At 37.5% G+C, this 21,445-nt stretch overlaps 1 protein-coding gene across 1 annotated transcript in view; it reads right to left on the reverse strand.

Moving 5' to 3' along the window:
- Window positions 1–21,445, reverse strand: part of Inpp4b (inositol polyphosphate-4-phosphatase type II B) — a 756,225-nt gene that overhangs the window by 654,494 nt on the left and 80,286 nt on the right. The window contains exon 2 of the mRNA XM_026386173.2: window positions 20,037–20,096. The gene's annotated coding sequence lies outside the window, so the exon portion shown is untranslated. The remainder of the gene's footprint in view (window positions 1–20,036; window positions 20,097–21,445) is intronic.

Below are 21,445 nucleotides of genomic sequence, written 5' to 3' on the forward strand. Positions count from 1 at the left end.
TGAAGTTTCACAACTTTTGAGAGCATGAATCACAAAGTAAAAATACATGAAGGAGAAACTCAAGAATTAGAAACATAGAAGCAAAAACACACTGTTTTGCCAGAAGCATCAGAACACAAGAGACCAAAAGTCCTGCTGTTGCTGTTTCCCCAGAAGAGAATGAAATTGATCTGGATTTCTGGAGGGCAGGAGCCATCTGGTCCTATGGATAACAGTACTAACTCTACCCTCCAAAAACACTCCTATTCACCAGAGCTGACTTCAAGCAGCTAAAGCCAATATTCCATAGAATATTTAAAAACCAAGATGATAATTTCCAATATTAAAACCATGGTGGGGTCTGGGGATATAGCCCAGTTGGCAGAGTGTTTGCCTCGCATGTGCAAGGCCCTGGGTTCAATCCACACCACCACAAAAAATAAAATGAAATAAAATAAAAATAACCCACAGTGATATTTTACTTTATGTCTTAATTTTGTTTTATCTTTTCATTAGTTTTCTTTATAAGAAAAGAGTGCACACACATAAATATATTCTCAGAGGCTTCTCTTAAATCTATTCCTCACAGTGTTCAGCAATTATTTCTCCTTTTCTATCCAGAGTGTGTAATTTCAAGATGATCAGAGAAAACCTTACCATCTGGATGTCATAAGAAAATAACTAGTTTCTGCAGTCCGCCTGCAGCCACCTGACCCAATGCAGTCACAGTGGGGTTGACTAACACACAAGTAATCACAGTGTCTGAGGACACCTTCAGGCTCCTGTCCAGCTGTGCTTCTGCATGACACTCCTTTGGCTTCTGCTTCAAGATCAGTAAGGGGACATGCTCACTTCTCTCCAAAGGCAGGCTGGTCATATATGGACAACTCTAATGCTCATCAACATCTTCTTTCAATCTGCTGAAATCTGCTTCCGAATGACTATGATCGATTTGTTCTTGTTCTCTCATGGGTACACTGAGTGTGATCCCTTTATATTTAACATCCAACTGTTTGAAGGCAGCAATTATGAGTACTTCAATTACAACTACTTCAGAATATAAGCACTTCCGACATACTCTTTAATTTTTTAAATCCATCTTTCCATTTATAATCTGGTTATTAAAGTCACTCATTGATTTTGTCTTCCACACACCCTGGTTGTCTGAAAAAACAAACTACTTTAAGACTGTTTTAGACTCATGAAAATATTTTAAAGACAGTCCAGAAGGGCAGAATTCCTGTATACCCTGGATAGGGCTTCCTTATTATCAACATTTTATATTATTTAGGACTTTTGATTGCTGAGCCTATATTAACTAAAGTACATATTTCATTCAGATTCTCTGAGGTTTTTATTGTTTGTTTGTTTGCTTGGTTTTTTTTGTTGTTGTTGTTTGTTTTTTGCCTAATGTCCAGGATCCCATCAAGACATCACATTAGGCTCTTTTTGACTGTGACAGTTCCTAGGACTGTCCTTGTTTTTGATAGCTTTGATACTTTTTAGAAATACTTGTATTTTTGCAGAATGTAGTTAAAATAGAATTTACCTAATTAAAAAAAAATTCTGGCTAGACTGTGGTTACTGCCTTATGTACAGAAACCACAGAAGGAAAGGGCCCTTGTCACCATATCACAGCAGCAATCCATACAACACATGTGATTCACCATTCCTGGTGCTGACCTTGATCATTTGGGGGGATAGAGTGGGGCAGATTCCTCCATGGGAAAGTTATACTCCCACCCTCCCCACCCCTTCCACTACGTACTCTTTGAGAGGCATTCTGCAGAGCTCATGTTGAAAGAATAGGTAGCTATGCTCCATCTCCTGAGGGTGGAGAATAAACATATGTTGTTTGGAACTCCTTGCATGAATATCCTATGCAGACTGGTTTGTCCTCTACTTACTTACCAAATATATTGTATCCATATGGACCTATTTTAAACTTTGGGTTATACTTCACTATTACTTATTAAAATTGTTACAATTTTGTTGGGAGCTCTTGCAATTGGCCCTTGTAGTTTATTGAGGTGTTTTTGTTTATTTGTGTTAATTTATTTGCTCATTCAATTATTTCCTTACTTTCAGGTACTACAGATGCTTTGTCTAACTCATCTTGCATTATCTCCTGCCCCGAATCTAAAATCACCATGACTCCTAGGTACCCTATCTTTTTCTTTTTTTTTTTTTTTTAAAGGAATGGTACTAAAAACCAAGAACTGAGAGCTAGGTATGCCCACTGCCAATGAGATGGTCATTTCTAGCCTCTCTTAGCTGACAGAAAAAGATATATGTATGTACATTTACCCATATATATTCGTAACTCAAAATATTTGCATATGGACCTCTCTGTACCTATACTGAGCTAAACATGAGTCCACACTGATATATCTCCAACTCTAATCCATTGCTACCTGAATCATTTCAGCCTCCTGCCTTGCCTTTTTCTGTAAATTCCCACTCCAACAATGAGAAATCTGACTCTTACCATCAACCAGCCATATAACTCTTGGATGCCAGAATACTTTCATAGCAACATCAGAATTGCTAACCTGTAACCCTGTGAGAACAACCTTATCAACTAGAGTGCAGTACTGTTCCTTTTGACTTTATTCTTATAGATCCAAATCATTTCCAAAGTTAACTTAAATCATTATTTTCCCCATCTCATTCAGTGACATTATTTAATATATCTGGAATATAGTTGAATTATTTTTTAAAACAGAATTCTGTATTCTATCATTCAAATCCTCCAAAACACTAATGGTTTTTAAATTTGCATTTGTTGATCCACTCATGGTGGAAAGGTCTGTGGGTTCTGAGCCACTGCTTGCTTCACAGTGCCATGCATCCATCGTTACAGTATCGTATAGAATTATTCAACCATCCTAAGATATCTCCTGTGTGTTCTAGTCAGCTTTTTTGCTTCTATGACTAAAAGATCTGACCAGAACAACGATAGAGGAGAAAGAGTTTATTTGAGGGCACCTGGTTTCAGGGGTCTTAGTCCACAGAATTCTGGTGCCATTCCTTAGGGCTTGAGATGAGGCTGAACATCATGGCAGAAGAGTATGACAGATGGCAGCAGCTCACATCACAGTGATCCAGAAGCAGAGAGAGAAACTCCACTCTCCAGATATAAATATATACCCAAAGCCACACCTCAATTCCCACCTTCTCCAGCCACAGCCTACCACTTCAGTTGATTAGGCTAAGGCTATCACCTAATTATTTCTCCTTCAAACTTTCTTTCATTGTCTCACATGGGAGCTTTCAGGGGACACCTCACATACAAACTATAACACTGTATTTCACTCAAACTGTCCTCTACTCCCCCGATCATTTGTCAACCATTAATGTGTTTCACCATCTCTGTAGTTTTCCATTTCCAGAATGCCATACATTTGGAATCACATAACGTGTAGTCTTCACGTAGCAATATGTCTTTAAGATTCAACCACATCTTTCAGTGACTTTAGCTCATTTCTTTATATTGAATGATAATGTTTCATTATATTATGAAGCTACATCACAGTTTATTCATTTCCCTTTTGAAGGACATCTTGATTGCTTCAATGCTTTCGTCATTATGAATAAAGTGCTATAAACTTTACAAGCAGGATTTTGACTCCATTGAGCCAATGCCCGAGTACAATTGCCAAATCGTATGTTTTGCTTTGCAAGAAACCGCCCAAATCTCTTCTAATGTGGGTGATCAATTTTTGCATGTCTTACAGCAATGGATTGTAATTCCTGATGTTCTTCATCCTCTCCAGCAATTGGTATTGTATTTTTTTTTATTTTAACTATTCTAACAAGCACTCATAACAGATTCTCATTAGGTGTTGTAAATTGAAGTCTTCTAATAAAAAATCATGCTGAGAACCTTTGCATATTCTTTATTATTTTAATTAGGTATATATGACAGCAGAATGCATTTTGATTCATTGTACATAATTGCAGCACAACTTTTCATTTCTCTGATTGCACACCCTATGTGCAGTCATACATGTACCTAGGGTAACGTTGTCCATCTCATTCCACCATCTTTCCTGCTCCCCACTCCTCCCGCCCCATTGCCCCATCAAAGTTCCTCCATTTTTCCTATCCCCCCATTATAGACCAGCATCCCCTTATCAGAGAGAATGTTCAGCCTTTGTTTTTTGAGGATTGGCTCACTTTGCTTAGCATTATATTCTCCAACTCTATCCACTTACCTGCAAAGGCCATAATTTTGTTCTCTTTTAATGCTGAGTAATATTTCATTGTGTATATGTACCACAGTTTCTTTATCCATTCATCTATTGAGGGGTATGTAGGTTGCTTCCATAGTTTAGCTACTGTGAATTGAGCTGCTATGAACATTGATGTGGCTGCAGTACTATACTATGGTCTTTGGGGTATAGACTGAGGAGTGGGATAGCTGGGTCAAAGGGTGGTTCCATTCCAAGTTTTCTAAGCAATCTCCGTTCTGCTTTCCAGAGTGCCTGTAGCAATTTTTAGTCCCGCAAGCAATGAATGAATGTGCAGTTTTCCCCCACATCCTCACCAACATTTATTATTGCTTGTATTCTTGATAACTCCCATTCTGACTGGAGTAAGATGAAATCTTAGAATAGTTTTGAGTTGCATTTCTCTAACTACTAAAGATGTTGAACATTTTAGATATATTTGTTGATTGAATGTATGTCTTCTGAGAAGTGTCTGTTCAGATCCTTAGCCCATTGGGTTGTTTGTATTTTTGCTGTTAAGTTTTTTTGAGTTCTTTATATATCCTAGAGATTAGTGCTCTATCTGATGTGCATGTGGCAAAAATTTGCTCCCAAAATGTAGCTCTCTTTACCTCACTGATTGTTTATTTTGCTAAGAGGAAGCTTTTTAATTTCCCTCCATCCCATTGATCTATTCTTGATTTTACGTCTCATGCTTTAGGAGTCTTGTTAAGGAAGTCAGGGCCTAATCTGACATGATGAAGATTTGGGCCTACTTTTTCCTCTATTAGGTGCAGGGTCTCTGGTTTTATTTATAATCTGTACAATGTCTTTAGTGTGATATGTTTGTATATTTTTGTCCACTTCTTTAAAAAATTAGATTGTTTTAATGTTATACGTTTTTTATCTAATTTTGATAGAAGTCCTTTATCAGACATTATTTAGGAGGAATGTATCTCATTATCCTTTAAAGTTTGATTTTAAGTACAAAACTATGTCGACATTCTTTATCAAGTTGAGGAAATTCCCCTCTATTTATAAATTGGTCAGAGTTTGCAGCAGAAATGAGTATTGGATTTTGTCAAACGCTTTTTCCACACCAAATGATATGACAGTACAATGTTGCTTCTTTAGCCTGCTGTGTGGTGGCTCATTTTCTTTTAAAATATGATAGTTTTGTCTTTCCTTAAAGGGAATAAGAATTTTCCTTCCCTTGTTCCTATTAATATAAGTAAAATGTGCATTAACTTTCCCATATCCCGATTTCCAATTTGTTCTTGCTATTGACAAAATGCTCAAAACTTTTTTCTTTTAATTTAGATAGCTTCTATTGTCTACTTATGAACTTTATCCCTAAATATGTTAGACTTATTAACAATTATACTTTAAAAACTGTACTAACAGAGCCTAATGTGTGTCATGAAGATAACACACAAGGTCTGAGGATGCTGGGGAGCGAGGTGCTGCTGTTCGGGGGCGTGGTCAAGAAGGGCCTTTCACATTTGACGTGACCCTCGAGTCAGGGTGTTGTTGGGATCCTGCCATCCAGCATGTGCTGCCATTCATTTTGCACCAATATGCCCAGTCAGCAGGGCAGGGCCAAGGACAGGACTCTCTGCTGTCTGTATTAGCTTTGAACTGTGTCAGCTCAGCTAAGCTGGAACTACATTTCCCATAATTCCTCTACCTAGTTCTGAGATGAGACCTACTAACCACAGAGAAATGTATGCAGACTGGAAGCCAACAGCAAAGAGCAAGCACTGCTGCAGCTCCTAGAAATCTGCCCTCCATCCACTGGCTGACCTCATTGGCACATGGTGGCTGCCAGGGCCACAACTCCTTCAGCTTCTCTTTCTTTCACCTTCAAGAACCGCATCATGAGAAATGGAAACTTGGAGGCTGCAGCAGGACCCAGATTCCCCTCATACATCCCAGATTTCCCAAGCTCTCCTCTACTGCTCATCCATCTTTTCTCCTTGAGCTTCCGTCATGCTATCAGTTCCCCCAACTATACAAGGTCAAAGCTCTATAATAATCCTTTATTCCATATCATTCCAATCATTCCATAATTGAACTCTGAATGGTACAGGGATTCATTCCTTCCTTCAAACACCATCAAACTCCTTTTGTCAAAGTATTTTGCGATGCAACCTATAGGGGATAATTACTCAACGAACCACGAATTCATTTGGCTGTGCTATTATTTGTGCCCTATTTCTGCACATGACCTATCAGGATATCATCAGGAGCTTTGTAAATACCTATCTAAAATAAAAAATATCATGCCTATGGTTTCCCCTGGGCCTAGCGGTCTTGAAAACACATTATAAGAAAATCAAATGAGGTTAATTTGGCATGATTCCTGTGATTACCATTTCTATTTCTAAAAGCTGACAAGTTACCTGTTTAATAATTCCTTCCAGAATTTTGTAGGAAATTGCTGTCAGGCGTGCTACCCAGTAATTTTCAGGATTCATCTTTTTCTTTCTTTGGAAAAAAAAAATGGCACCTCTCTGGCTCCCTGTGATTCTTCAGATTACTGTCAGTGCTTCTCTAATCACAGCTATAAATTCTTTCTGTACCCCAAGGATGTAATTTGTCTGACCCTGGAGACTTATATTAATTCAAAGCAGTTTGATTGCTCTTACTGTTTCTTGTCAGGACTGTTACCAGCTGTGAGCTAAGGTCTATTACCCACTCGCTCTGACCAAGACAAAAACAAGATGGGTGCAGACCCTAAGACAGCAGTACCACTCAGCATGTGGTCTAATGTGGTGCTTCCCAAACACTGATGTGCATAGTAAGTACCCAGGGTCTTCCCGAAATGCAGAGTTTTCTTCAGCAGGTGTAGATGGGGCTAGAGATTCTGCATTTTACCAAGTCCTCAAAAATTGATCCACCTGTACAGTCAGGAGGCTGTACTGGGAATCACAGGCACAATTCTTGAGAATGTCATCAAGCCACAGGCCCATCACTTGCACAGGCTCCCTTGGGTACTAGAAGTTGCCAGGAATTTTAGAATGTTCTAAGCGAATATAAGGAAGCCAGGCTATAATCAGGAAAACAGCTGTACATAAGAATTTCAGGAAAAGTGCTTAGAGATATCTCGGGGTGTGGGGGAGGGAAGATCCAGATCTCTAAGGTTTGAGAAATTTGTTGTGATTTCTCTCATTCTAAATACTCAATTTGAATCTGATATAGCCAATTAGACACAGTTTTCTACAACTGTGGACTTCTACATGTGGCAAATAGACCCTATACAATCCCCAATACTCTATTCCCCACCTCTTCTCGTTAAGGTCTTGTTTGTAAACTTCTGCCCTATGACTCGTTTTTAACCAATATTGATGGCAAAGGTGACATCACTCTTGTGATACATTACAAGCAGATTGAAGAGACTGAAAGGGAGCATCCAAGACCCTCCTGCTGGCTTGAAAATGCAGTCAAGGTGAATTACCTATGTACACAGGTCCAGGAATTCCCTGTGGCTTCTAGGAGCTGAGGACCTCAGTCCTAAAATCCCATCCACCACATGAGCTTGGAAGGTAGCCCACTGACCCCCAGAAACCACGAGTTAACAGATATGTTTTTCTTGCTTTAAGTACCTTGTTATATACAATAGAAAATTAATAACATGCCTCAAGCCACATTAGCTTGTATGAGCATATGGGGAAAAAATTCTTCTTTTGAGGATGATACATCTTCAGGACTAGTGTCTTGTTTCCAGAGCATAAATTTCTTGTTGTGCCAGCCCTGAGGCTGCTTTTCTTTCCCTCAGTATGACTTAAAGGGCTTGATAGTTTTCAAGATGAGTCTTTAGGGAATGTCTATGGACAGACTTTGGCAGAGCCCACCAACAAGACTGGCTGTCTGACTTGTAGGGCCCGACATGAAATGAAAATATGGGGTCCTCATTCAAAATGTTGAAGAATTTCAAGATGATGACTGATAGCAGAGCTTTAACCAAGTATGAAGCCCAACAAAGAAAAAGACCCTTATGACTGCAGAGGCCTCAGATGTACTCGTGAGGACAGATCTTACCACCATATTGGATAAGCCACGAGCAAATTATATAAACTGAGCATCAGGGAATTTACACATAGAAAGTGGCAAACTGTACTTGCAGGAGTTGTTTATTGTAAAATTGAGAGGAGGAAATGATAAATGCAGAAGTCCTCACATGGTATATTTACCACAGTTTAGATCTTGAATGTCCACCAAAGGCTCATGTGGAAGGTTTGGTCACCGACCTAGCTGCTGGGAGGTAATGGAACCTTCAGGAGGCAGGGCCTAGTGGGAGGAAGTGAGGTCACTGGAGGTATGCCCCTGAAGAGATACTGAGACCCCAGCCCCTCCCTCTCTTTTTTGCTTCTTTGCTTCCACAAAATGATCAGTTTTGCTCTACACCATAATGTATCAAGGTCCAAAGCAACAGGCCAAACAACCCTGGATGGAGACTTGTAAAACCATGAGCCAAAACAAACCTTTCTTCCTTTTAAAGTAATTTATCTCGAGTATTGCTTACAGCAATGGGAAGTTAACACAGTACTCAATAAATGTTCATTTTTTTTTATTCTTCCTTTTGGTCTTATTGCTATGGCTTGAATCTTATGTCCCCCAAAGCCCATGCATTAAAGGCTTGGTCCCCAGCTGCTGAGATTGGAAGGTGGTAGAAATTTTAACAGGTAAGGCCTACAGGGAAATATTTAGGTCTTGGGGGTATGTCCTTCAGGGGGACTGTGGAACCACAGTCTCCTCTTTTTTGTCTTTTGCTTCCCAGCCAAGAGGAGAGCAGTTCCACCAGGATATACCATCACAAACCCAAGACAATAATGTCAAACATTCATGCCAACAAAAATAAGCCTTTTCTCTTTGTAACTTGATTTATTTCAGTTATTTGTCCTACCAATAGAAAGCTGGTTAAACTTACTTATTATTGAACTATCAGCCTCAACACACATATAACCTATTTTACTCATCTTTCTTTCCCCAAACACAGCAAATATAATAATTTGAGTTGTTCAAAGACACTCACTCGTTACAGGTGAAGCCAGAAATGGTTATTTCTTTTGATGTTTGTTATTGGTCTCCAGATGCTATTTCTGCTTTGTTATTTCTTTAAATCAGCGATTTGCGTAAAACTTTACGGCACAGATCCTGAAACATTTTAAGTTTTCCAACATAGGTCTTCATCCATCGTTGCATTATCCCAGTCTTACAAACTGCTAGCGAGAGAACTTCCCCCACCCAGTCCAAGTGAGCAACATGGCACATTTTCATCAAAGCCAACGATGGCAGCATGGTAAGTTCTCAGCTGGGTGGATCTTAGAGACTGTAAGATACAATTGTAAGATCCATCTGGTGGGTACGTTGAAACATTCTGTGGTGATTCTAGCATGACAAGCACCATCACCACTTAGCAGGGAGCCATTTTTAGTAAGAAATCCATAGAGTTTTCCTTCCAGGGATGTACAAGGTTATATTTTGTTTTCTTTCTCCTTTTTTTTTTCCTCTTCTTTTTTCTGATAGTGGTGGTGGCAGGGGTCAAATTAGGAAATGAGGGTTTAAATCAGAACTGTTTGCCTACCCACATGAGCCTAAGAACCAAAGTACCTCTAGAGAGTCTGCTCTCTCACTGGTTTATACTTTTTTAAATATGAACATCAAAAGTAACTTTTCATGTATATAAGTAGAGTTAAAAGCCTGATTTTTAGGTGGCTCACTGGTTCGAAATCGGTCATGAACAGAATCACAGCAAATGGTCTCTGGCGTTCTGAGATAGGATTCAGGGATTTTGTTTTCCTGAAACTGTTTTATGAATGCTACTTACAAACGCTGAAGGCATTAAAATTCTATCTTGAACTCACTATGTGTTGGATGGTATTTTGTGGATTACCTTAGGACCCACTATCTTAGGACTTCTTATATAATTTCCCAATAAGCAGACTTTTGGAATATAGCGTGCACATAATTTGGAGTCTGCACAAATCTATGACATTAAAAGCAGCAAGAGGATGGAGCAAAGGAGGTTTTGAAAGCACAAGTCCACGCATGAATGGTGAATGTTTACTGTCCTATCAGAAAACTTTTCCTTCCGTTCTTCCTATAAACCAATAACTCCCAGCTATTCGAGTTCATTATTTTGAACAGAGTACACTGAGAACATAATGGGTTTAGCATCCTTTTTATTTTATTTTACTTTATTTCCACACTGCATGTTCAGAGAGTAAATGGTGCCTGAAGCCATGAGATGCTGGTCCATGTTCTATCCAGGAGCTCAGGAGGCTGTATATTTGACTTTTTAAGAACAGAAAACTAGACTTTTGACCATAATGATACAGAAATGAACAATGCAAGGAAAGGAATTCAATAAAGAGAGCAGGAAGGATGAAAGAAATGTGAAAGAAGACACTAAAACCAGGCAGTGGATGAGGGTCACAGTGCTCAGAGGGAAAAGGTAGTAAAGGGAGGAAGAGATGAAACTTTAAGGGAGTCCTAAAATATGCTGGCAGCAGATCTAAGAGGTGTCCCAAGCCACAGCACTGTTCAGAGAAAAGAGCTCATATTTATTAAATAAATACAATTTTATATTCGTAGCCAAGAAAGAATAGGGCAACTCTGGCATCTCAATGACAGCTTAAATAAATTCAGGTTCAATTTAGAGAGAATGACATCTTTTCTTTAAAATGAACATTATTTTCACAGTTTATTCATGTCAATTCGATACAGCTAAGTGTCTGTATCTTCACATATGACCAAATCGAGTAAAATTTCTCATCTCTGACCTTCAACAAAATCCCCGAAGAGTGGTCATGAGAGTTTCAACTGAAGCTGAGTATCAGAGGAAATTGAGAGAAGAGGGAAGATTCACATGAATTTTCAGGGATGGAACCAACAGGACTTAATCAAGATGGGAAACAGGACAGAAAAGCACAGTTATGCTCAAACTTGATACACGCTGAGGACACATTTAGCTCTAATAAATTAAGGCATTAATAAACACCAGGAAAAGAATTTTCAATTTAAACAAAAATTCAATTCTGTCTAGACTGAATCTGATCTTAATGTACTTCTCATAAAGGTCTCAGAAGCTCTGTGATTGTTTCTTTTGGGGTTGTGAATATAAAATTAATGAGAATGTAGAGAAATGTCTGTGTGTTCATTTATCTCAAGACCTTAGAGGCTTAGAGAAATCAATCTCATAATATTCCCTGAACTCGTGAGCTAAAAAGTGCTTTAATCATGGGCAGTATCGCTGATTTGGCTCTTTAGGTGCATGTGAGATGGTCTTAAAATTTAGATTTTTCAACAGGATAGTGGTGCAGTTGGATATCAGTGTAGAGTGGCTGTCATGAAAGTGGGAGCAGAATGAGGTATGTCACTCACTGTTAGCATTTGGGTCTAAAAATGTCCCCCAGGGAGCTCATGTGTTAGGCAATAGAGAAATGTTCAGAAGTGAAATGATCAGACTATGAAATCTACAACTTATCAGTACATTAATCCATGTAAGGACTAATAATCTTAATGGACTACGGGGGGTAACTGTAGCTAGGGGATGCATGGCTGAAGGAAGCAGTTTGCTGGGTGGGCCTTGGACTACATCCTGTCCTTGGCTCCTCATGCTCTGTTTCTTGGCTGCTACAAGCCACACAGCCTCTACTGGGCCTTTCTGCCATGATGTTCTACTTCGCCGCAGGCCCAGAGCAATAGAGTTGGTTAACCACAAACTGAACCTTTTAATCCACGAGCCCAAAATCAACTTTTTGTTCTCCAAGTTGTTTTGGTTGGGTATTTTAGTCATAGCAATGAAAAGCTGACTAATGCATTTATACTTTAGGGACAATTAGGGGAGCTTCTCCCTCTAAATCATCAGGAAACTCACTCTCTGAATGTCCCTCACAAATCTCCCTTGACTTGTGAGTCAGCTTTCCCAGTGCTGATCCTCTTTCCAGGGAGGGCTCCCCACGACCCCACCTATGGGCTGTACTATTGAAAACAGACCTCCACTCCTTGTGGGTAAAAATAGGACAGAGGACAGCTGGAAGCAACCTCATAGGGGCAGGGTAATGTTCAGTCATCTTGGGAGAGGGTGGTTTCTCTGGCGCAATACGCACTTACGATGTTCCTTGACCAGGAAACATGCAAAAATGAAGTGTATGATTGTGCTTGGATTTGGTAAACATTTCCCATCTGAGATTTAGTGAAGATAGTCAGATATGCAAAAAACCAAAGATGAAAAACTAGAAACTGGAAAGGAGATTATGGAAAAGACGATAGAATGCATAGGATCAGTCGGAATTGATATTTATAAATGAAGGTGCCAATCTTCATTTAAGGTATGCAACATTGGAATTGCAATATTAAACATATCAAACATCACAGTAAAATCAAAGAAAATCTCATGAAAGTGGACTTGTCATTAGAAAATAAACACTTTAGCAATAAGAATTCAATTACTGCCATTTAAGGTTTACTACAGAAAGGCCATTACTTTACTTGCTGGTCACTGGTTCAGCAGGAATGACTTATTCCCTCTTTTTGTCTGGCTAGCTTTATAAAAGTAACCTTATTTTAAATTAAATTGGACATCTTCCATACTGGCATTATTTATGTTATGGGGAGTATCAAGTGCCAGGCAAAGACAATTTTTATTGACCTGGTTCCCTTTTGCTTTTTCTTAGCTTTTAGTTCCTAGTTTTATTTTTATATATCCCTTGTGGAAGATTAATTTTTTAAAATACCACATCTTTCTACAGTGGGATTATGAAAAGCAGAAATTTAGAATGCTCCATGTATTCTGAAAAACATTAAAATGATAGAAATATGCATTAGAAAGAAGAAAGTGCAATAATGCTTTTCCCAGTTCCCCCCACTTTTTTCTTGTGAATCATCAAGGTGGGCTCAGCACTAGGATCAGGATTCCAAATAGGGCCCAGCAGGTGAAAGGACCAGCAGAATGAATAAGCACAGATAAAAGTCCATCACTGGACCATAAACAATGAGACAAATTGCTCTGTAAGAAGAATTTTTAATTGACAAAAAGTAATTGCACACATCTAGGGGGTACTGTGGGATATTTCAACATAGACAGATAAACACCATAAGATATCACTTATATGTGAAATTTAAGAAACTTGAATTCATACAAGTAGAGAGTGGAATGAGGGCTACCAGAGGCTGAGAGGAGAAAAGGATGAGAAGAGGAGAAAGGGGAAGACATTGGCCAGTGGGTACCAAGTCAGATGGGAGGAAAGAGTTCTGCAGTTCTAGTCCCATAAGAGAGACACTAATTAATAATAGTGTTGATATAAAACAAAAAGAAGAAGAAGAAAATTTAAAACTTTCAAGGCTAAGAAAATGCTAGGAACTTTCAATTTAAAAGTCATCCCTTCCATACTTCCAGCAAGAAAAAAGCTGAACAACCTAAAACTTAATAACCTTTTTAACCAATTAGAGATTTGAGCTCACATGCCAAACCACCACCCCATGATCTGGAAGGATAACCAAATATAGAGGATCACAAACAAGAATAACTTACCTGGAGCAAAAGCTAGTGGAACCATAACTGCTAGAAGCACTTAAATGTTTATTGTGATATACTGTTGGGGGCTGAGTGTAGGCTAGCTTCACAGGAGAAACTTCTGGAGGCCAAGTCTAGAGAGTCCCCCAGGAACCATACCAGGTCATCACAATAAAGATCCTAGGAAAACCCTCTCATGTTTTTGGGAGAAGGAAGAGGAATGAGACTACTTTAAAATGTACCTAGAACATTTTCCAAAACATTCTGGAAAAGACTTTACCAGATCCTGTCCAACCTTGGAGAAGAACAATTATTCAACGAGCACCCTCTTTAGATTTCCTGTCTCATTTAAGGTAAGAACAAAAGAAAAGGGAAGAAAGAGTTGTGGAGGACAAAGCCCAGGGACATAGATTCACTAGAACACTGAGATTCAATAGTAGCATTACAGAGCATTGTTCCTACCCCAACCCTTGCCACAATATCAGCAGGGTCCCAGCATAACAAGAATGAATGACAACTTAATCAGCAGCAAGACACAGGGTCGACTTAAAAGGAGTTTTCAAGGAAGCTCAACAAGAAACAAGAAGATGAAAACTGGGAAATGAGAGGAAACAAACTTTTTGCACTATAGCTTTAGGAACATAACACAGCCCAGTTCCTTGTCGGAGAAATACAAATCTCCCAATCAAGGCTATTGTCCAACATACCATACCCACTAAAATTTTACAAGTCATGATAATGCACAAGAAAAAAAAAAACACATTCTGAAGAAAGAAAGCAACTGTCAGAACAAAAATCAGATAGGAAATATATTGATTATCAGATTGGAAATGTGAAACCACAGGTAAAGGAACTTGATGAAAAAAGTAGACAACATGTAAGAACAAATTGGCAATGTAAGTAGAAATATATGGAAACTCTAAGAATTAAAATAAAATGTTAGAAATCAGAAACGTCGTAAAAGAAATGAAGAATGCCTTTAATGAACTCTCAGTAAACAGACCATCCTGATATGACAATAGAAATTTCCAAAGCCAAAATATAAAGAAAGAAAAATAAAAAAGAAATATGGAACAAGTTCCAAAGTTATAAAATGGGCATAACTGATATTTCAATTATGAATTGGTATTCCAATGTGTCTATGATATTCCAATTGGTATTCCATTCCTCCAAAAGGAGAAAAAAAATAAAAGAGCTACAGAAATTTTTAAAGTAATAAGGGCCAAATTTTTTTCCAAAATTAATGATACCAAAACCATAAATTCACCAAGATTGAAGAACACCAATCACAATAAAATCCTCCCCAAATCTGAACCTTGGCATATCATATTAAAACAGAAGAAAACCAAAGATAAATTTCTGAAAGGAGTCACAGGACAAAAACAACTTACTTTTAAAGGAACAATAATAATAATTATATATTTCTTACCAGAAATTATGAAGTGAAAAATTTTAAAAGAAATAAAGAATTTCTCAGGCAAACAAAAACTGAAGAAATTCACTTTCAGAAAACCTAACTGGCTAAAATGAAGTCTTCAGGAGAAGGAAAATTATATAGGCTAGAAATTCAAATCTACATATTCAAATCAAAAGCATCAGAAGAGAAATAAAAGAAAATAGAATATTTTTTAATTTTCTTATTCTAAATTTATAACTACTTGTTCAATACAACATTCACAACATTTCCATTCATTATTATATGTGAACAATGAGATTAATGCTAACAATGTTTAAAGGGATGGGATGAGTATATTCTGTTATAAGGTACCTGAAGTACCTATTAGGCCATATAATATTATTTGAAAATGAATTAGATTAGCTACAAATGCATATTACAAACTCTAGGAGAGCCACCAAACTTTAAAAGCAGTATAATTGATATGTAAAGAGACGAAAGAAAATGGGATCATAAATTGTTCAATTAAAACTGGAGAGAAAAATATAGAAAGAAGGGATCTAAAACAGTAAATAGAAAATAGTTACAGATGTATTTAAATATTACTCCAACTGTATCAGTTCTCACTTAAATATGAATGATCTAAATGCAGCAATTAAAACATCAAGACTATCAGGAAGAATTAAAAAAAAAACACCTAAATGTTCTACATATAAAATCCTATTTAAACATAAAAATGGATATAATAAAAGTGAAAAAGAAAATGAAGACATACCATGTAAATACCAATAAAAACAAATCTATAGTAGCAGTATTACAAAGTACTCTGCAGAAGAAAAATTATTCAAACTAAAAATAGGCATTACATCATGAAAAAGGGGTTAAAATTTCCCAGAGGACATAATACTCCTTAAAGTGTATACAACAGACAACAGATCTTTAGCAATATGTGAAGCAAAAACTGATAGACTGAAAGGAGAAATAAAACCATCCACTACCACAGTTGCACACCTTGATATGCTTTCTAAAGTCATCATAGAACTAGCAGGTTAAATATCAGTAAGGAAATGTTTGAATTATACAGCAGAATCAACTTGATCTTATTTGTAGACTCCTTAGTCTCACAACAGCAGAATACTGACATTGCCATAAGATATACCTGAAAAACTTTTTAAAAATAGAAATCATGCAAGGAATGTTCTCAGATGAAAATAAAATTAAACTAGAAATTAACAAATGTAATTTTTAAAATTCCAAAATATTTGGAATATTAAATAACACACTTCCAAATAACACCTTGGATCAAGAAAGAAATCTCAAAAGAAATAATGAACATTTTTGAAATGAAAATGAAAGTATCAAAATTTGTAGGATACACAGATACCCAGAGAGAAATTTCTAGCATTAAAGGTATCCATTTTATGGATCAAAGATCTAGGAATTAAACCAGAGACTCTGTGTCTAGCAGAAGAAAAAGTAGGTCCTAATGTTCATCATGTGGGATTAGGCCCCAACTTCCTTAATAAGACGCCTATAGCATAAGAATTAAAACCAAGAATCAACAAATGGTATGGATTCAAACTAAAAAGCTTTTTCTCAGCAAAAGAAATAATCTGTGAGGTGCACAGGGAGCCTACTTCCTGGAAACAAATTTTTACCCCTCACACATCAGATACAGCTCTAATCTCTAGGGTATATAAAGAACCCAACAAGATAAGCACCAAAAAAACCAAATAATCCAATCAATAAATGGGCCAAGGACCTGAACAGACATTTCTCAGAAGAGGATATAAAATCAATCAACAAATATATAAAAAAAATGCTCATCATCTCTAGAAATCAAAGAAATGCAAATCAAAACTACTCTAAGATACCATCTCTCTCCAGTATGCATGGCAACGATTATGAAGACAATAACAAGTGTTGGCAAGGATGGGGGGGTGCAGGGGGGGAAGGTACACTCATACACTGCTGGTGGAACTGCAAATTAGTGCAGCCAATTTGGAAAGCAGTATAGGGATTCCTTGGAAAGCTGGAAATGGAACCATCATTTGACCCAGCTATTTGTCTTCTTGGACTATACCCAAAGGACCTAAAAACAGAATACTACACGGACACAGCCACATCAATGTTGATAGCAGCACAATTCACAATAGCTAAACTATGGAGCCAACCTAGGTATCCTTCAGTGGATGAATGGATTAAAAAATGTGGCATTTATACACAAAAGAATATTACTCAGCGCTAAAAAAGAATAAGATCATGGCATTTGTAGGGAAATGGATGGCATTAGAGAAGATTATGCTAAGTGAAGTGAGCCAATCCCAAAAAAACAGATGCCAAATGTTTTCTCTGATATAAGGGGGGTGACTCAAAGTGGGGTAGGGAGGGGGAGCATGGGAGGAAGATTACCTCTAGATAGGGAATAGGGGTGGGAGGGAAAAGGAGGGGGAAGGGGAATAGCAAGGATGGTGGAAGGAGATGGTCATCATTATACAAAATACATGTATGAAGATATGAATTTGGTGTCAACCTACCTTATATACAAACAGAGATGACAAATTGTGGTATAAAGGTGGATTAAGAATTGTAATGCAAAAAAGAGCTCATGTATAATGGCATAATTTGGTGTGATCATACTTTGTATACAGAGTTACGAAAAATCGTGCCGTGAATGGATAAGTATGAATGTAATGCATTCCACTATAGTCATGTATGTAAGAAATAAGTTTTAAAAATGCATTCATACATTGAGGAGGGCTCTGTATAAAATGAATACATCCAGCTTGCTTATTTTTAATTGTAAATAAAAATGTCTTTAATAATAAAATTTTAACCTGTGGAAAGGGGGAAAAATAAAGGAATCCATTTTAAAAAAAGAAACATCTAAAAAAATCAACAATTTAAGCTTTTGCAAACAAACTAGTATATTCATTCAAAACAGTGTTATTTGGTAATAAAAGGAAATGATCTCTCAGGTCATGATCACACAGGTGCATACTGGTGAGTGAAATAAACTGGCCTGGAAAAGGCTGGGCATTGTATGATTCCATGTGATACTCTGGAAAAGGCAAAGCTACAGAGATATTTAAAAGATCAGTGATTGCCTGGAGCTCCAAAGGGGACCAGGAGGGATGAGTAAGTAAAGCATATTGGGTGGGTGGGGGGGGGTGATTAAACTATTCTGTACAATACTATAATGGTGAATTTATGACATTATGCAGTTTTGAAACCCATAGAGCACTAAGAATAAATGTAGTTTAGGCAGATTTTTAAATAAATTACCATGGAGGTCAGAGTATCCAAGGAAGTAATGTAGGCTGTAACGAGAGACTCTAAATGTATTACAAAATTTTTGAGACAAACTCTCCAAAAGCGGTGGGGGGAAAGGGATGGGGGGGGGAAATGCCGGCTTAAGTGACTTTGAATCTAAATAGAGACTGCAAGACTCAAGGCAAAAGAAACTGTGCATGAGCCCCATGCTCTGATAAAGAGCTAGAGAACTCCCAAGAGAACAACTGAACAATTCTGACAAAGGGATCCAAATACAGTGGAGCTGAATAGTTAAGGAAATGGGAAGTACATGGAGGGGGCCAGCCAGGAATCTCACTGTCAGGGTGGAAGTCTGCAGAAAAGCAAGAGAAGGAAGCTAGACTTAATTCAGGTGGTAATGGATTGAGCCATCAGTTAGGAAGTCTTGTCAGCTTACTATAAAGATGCCTCTGTGTATCGAAGCATGTGCACACGTGTGTCTGTGCATTCGTACTCCCAGGTTAGTATGCACACATATTTCTCTGTCTACTATGAGGGCCTAACAAGGTAAAAATAATAAAATAAAACAAGCATCCAACACCCACTCTCATATCCTTCTCCAACAAAGGGAAATCTCTGGAGAAATGGCAGGTTCTAGGGATGCGGCAAGAAGCACACAAGATTACCCCATAGTGGGGCTGGGGTTGTGGCTCAGTGGTAGAGCACTTGCCTAGCATGTGTGAGGCACTGGGTTCCATCTTCAGCACCACATAAAAAAAATTTTTTTAAATGTATATATAAATAAATAAAGTTATTATGTCCATCAACAACTAAAAAATAAATAAATAAAAAGATTACCCCAGAGCACTTTATAGTGGCAGAAAGAAAGTGTTCACAAATAAAACAAAAACGCTGGATTAAGGGGAATACACCAAAAGGGGCAGAAGACCCAAGTTAAAGAGCTCCCTTTAGCCAAAACTGGAACAATTTAAGCAACAAATATAATAGGACTGGATTATAACCCAGAGAATTAAATAAGAAGTCAAGAGTGCATACTGAAATGAATTAATTTTGAATTGCCAAATGGGGAATAAGAGACATATTGCAAATAATTTATGTAGCTATTCCACCATAAAAGAAGTAGAGCATAACTCCCTACTCCTTAAGTATGGACGGAACATAGTGATTTCCTTCCACAGGAAAAGAACAAAAATGATTAGAGAAAACAAGTAACTCTACCTGAAGAAGCCTAGCAAACTGGGCTTCAGCTGGGTGATCGAGGTCAACATCAACAGTGGTAAATCATGTCGACAGCATGTTCCCTCAACACGATGTGATGCAAGTGTCACTTTACCTCTCCTATCAACCTCCTTCCCCCACAAAAACCATCACTCCTGTGCAATCACAAAAACACTACGACAAATCCAAATTGAAGGACATTCTACAAAATGCCTGACCAGTCATCCTCTAAACTGTCAAGGTGATCAAAATCAAGAAGAAGGCTAGAAATTGTCACAGTCAGGAGACACCTAAGGAGACATGACAACGCAATGTAAGTGGTACCCTGGATGGAATTCTGGAAAAGCCCGAAGACGTTAAACACTAAAGAAATCCAAATAAATTATGAGCTTCAGTTAATAATAACATTTGTTCACTAATGACATCAAATGCTACTTACAATGGGGGAAAGCGTGTAAGGTACACAGGAGTTCTCTGTATTCTCGATTTTTCTGTAAATCTGAAAGAGTTGAAAAAATAAAATCTATTAAAATAGATGCCAGATTTAGGATGATTAATAAAAACATCACATTGCTATTATTTGAATATATCCCCTATGTTGAAAACTTACTCTCCAGTGAAGAAGGTGTGGGGAGGTGGGGCCGGATGAGAGGTGAGTGGCCAGGAGGGCTCTGCCCTGGTGAGTAAAGTAATGCCCCTTACCATGAGAGCAGTTTCCTTATAGATTATAAGGATGTGCTTGTGACACGGCTCCTGGGCCAACATCACCCCTACTTGCAAAGTTCCAAACATGATGAGCCATGAGGCAGAGTGCCCAACAATCACAACACTCCAGCCAATGAACACTTGGGAAATTTAAAGCAAACATTAATTTTAAAAGGAAGCAAATATTAATAACTTTAATACTGCATCTTTATTCCAAGGACCTCAAGATAGTTCTCAAATATAATTTCACTTAACTTCATAGTTCTTAATAATAAAAGCATGACCTAAAATGCCTATGTAAAAGAAGATGGACTTTTAAAGTTAGATGTGGATCTAAAAATCTAAGTTTCTGGAAGAGGGTTTTTTCCTTCATTCTGCAGCATCTCTTAGTAGGTAACAGTGAATACTCATTAAAGTTTAGAGGAACTGAGAAACTTTCAACAGATATGTTATCAAACCAGGAGGCTCGTTTAGGGAGAAGAAACACACATGGGGCAAAAAAAAAAAAAAAAAACTGATAGCATTTAATATTTTATCAGATTAATTCTAATTTTCACATTTTATTTATATAAATAATTTTCTATGATGAAAAATAGTATATGATTTTAGATTGAGATCCTATTTTTTTCTTATGTAGAAAATGAACCAAGTTCTAGAAGTGTCCCTTTTTCCTTTTCCTTTAAAATCTTGAAATGAGGGAAGTATTTAGCCCAATATCCTAAGTGGGCATACCTGTTAATGAGCCACACTTCCTTCCATCAGAATCTCTAACACTAAAAACAATATCATAATTTTTTCAAAACCTGCCTACATTAAAGCATGTTCTTCATTAAAGAACAATAATACCTAAACTTTGCATGAAACCTCACTCTTTTCCAGGTGATTTTCCATACATCTTCTTTTGACTTTGGACTTCACAGCTTAGTAAAACAGACCATGATTTTATATACAAAGAAATAGAGGCTTGGGATATAGAAGTGATCTGTCAAGACGAGATGCCTAAGAAAGGGCATGACTTGTCAGTTTTATCACCAAAGCATCAAAAACTTCTCTTCAGAAATATTCTGCTATATGTAGAGAGACTGCTAAACAGTGCTATTCTTTAAGGGCTTTTGTTTTATTTCATCTGATTTTAGCAATTCA

This window comes from Urocitellus parryii, chromosome 10 (assembly GCF_045843805.1).
Source record: "Urocitellus parryii isolate mUroPar1 chromosome 10, mUroPar1.hap1, whole genome shotgun sequence".
NCBI classification, from domain to species: domain Eukaryota; kingdom Metazoa; phylum Chordata; class Mammalia; order Rodentia; family Sciuridae; genus Urocitellus; species Urocitellus parryii.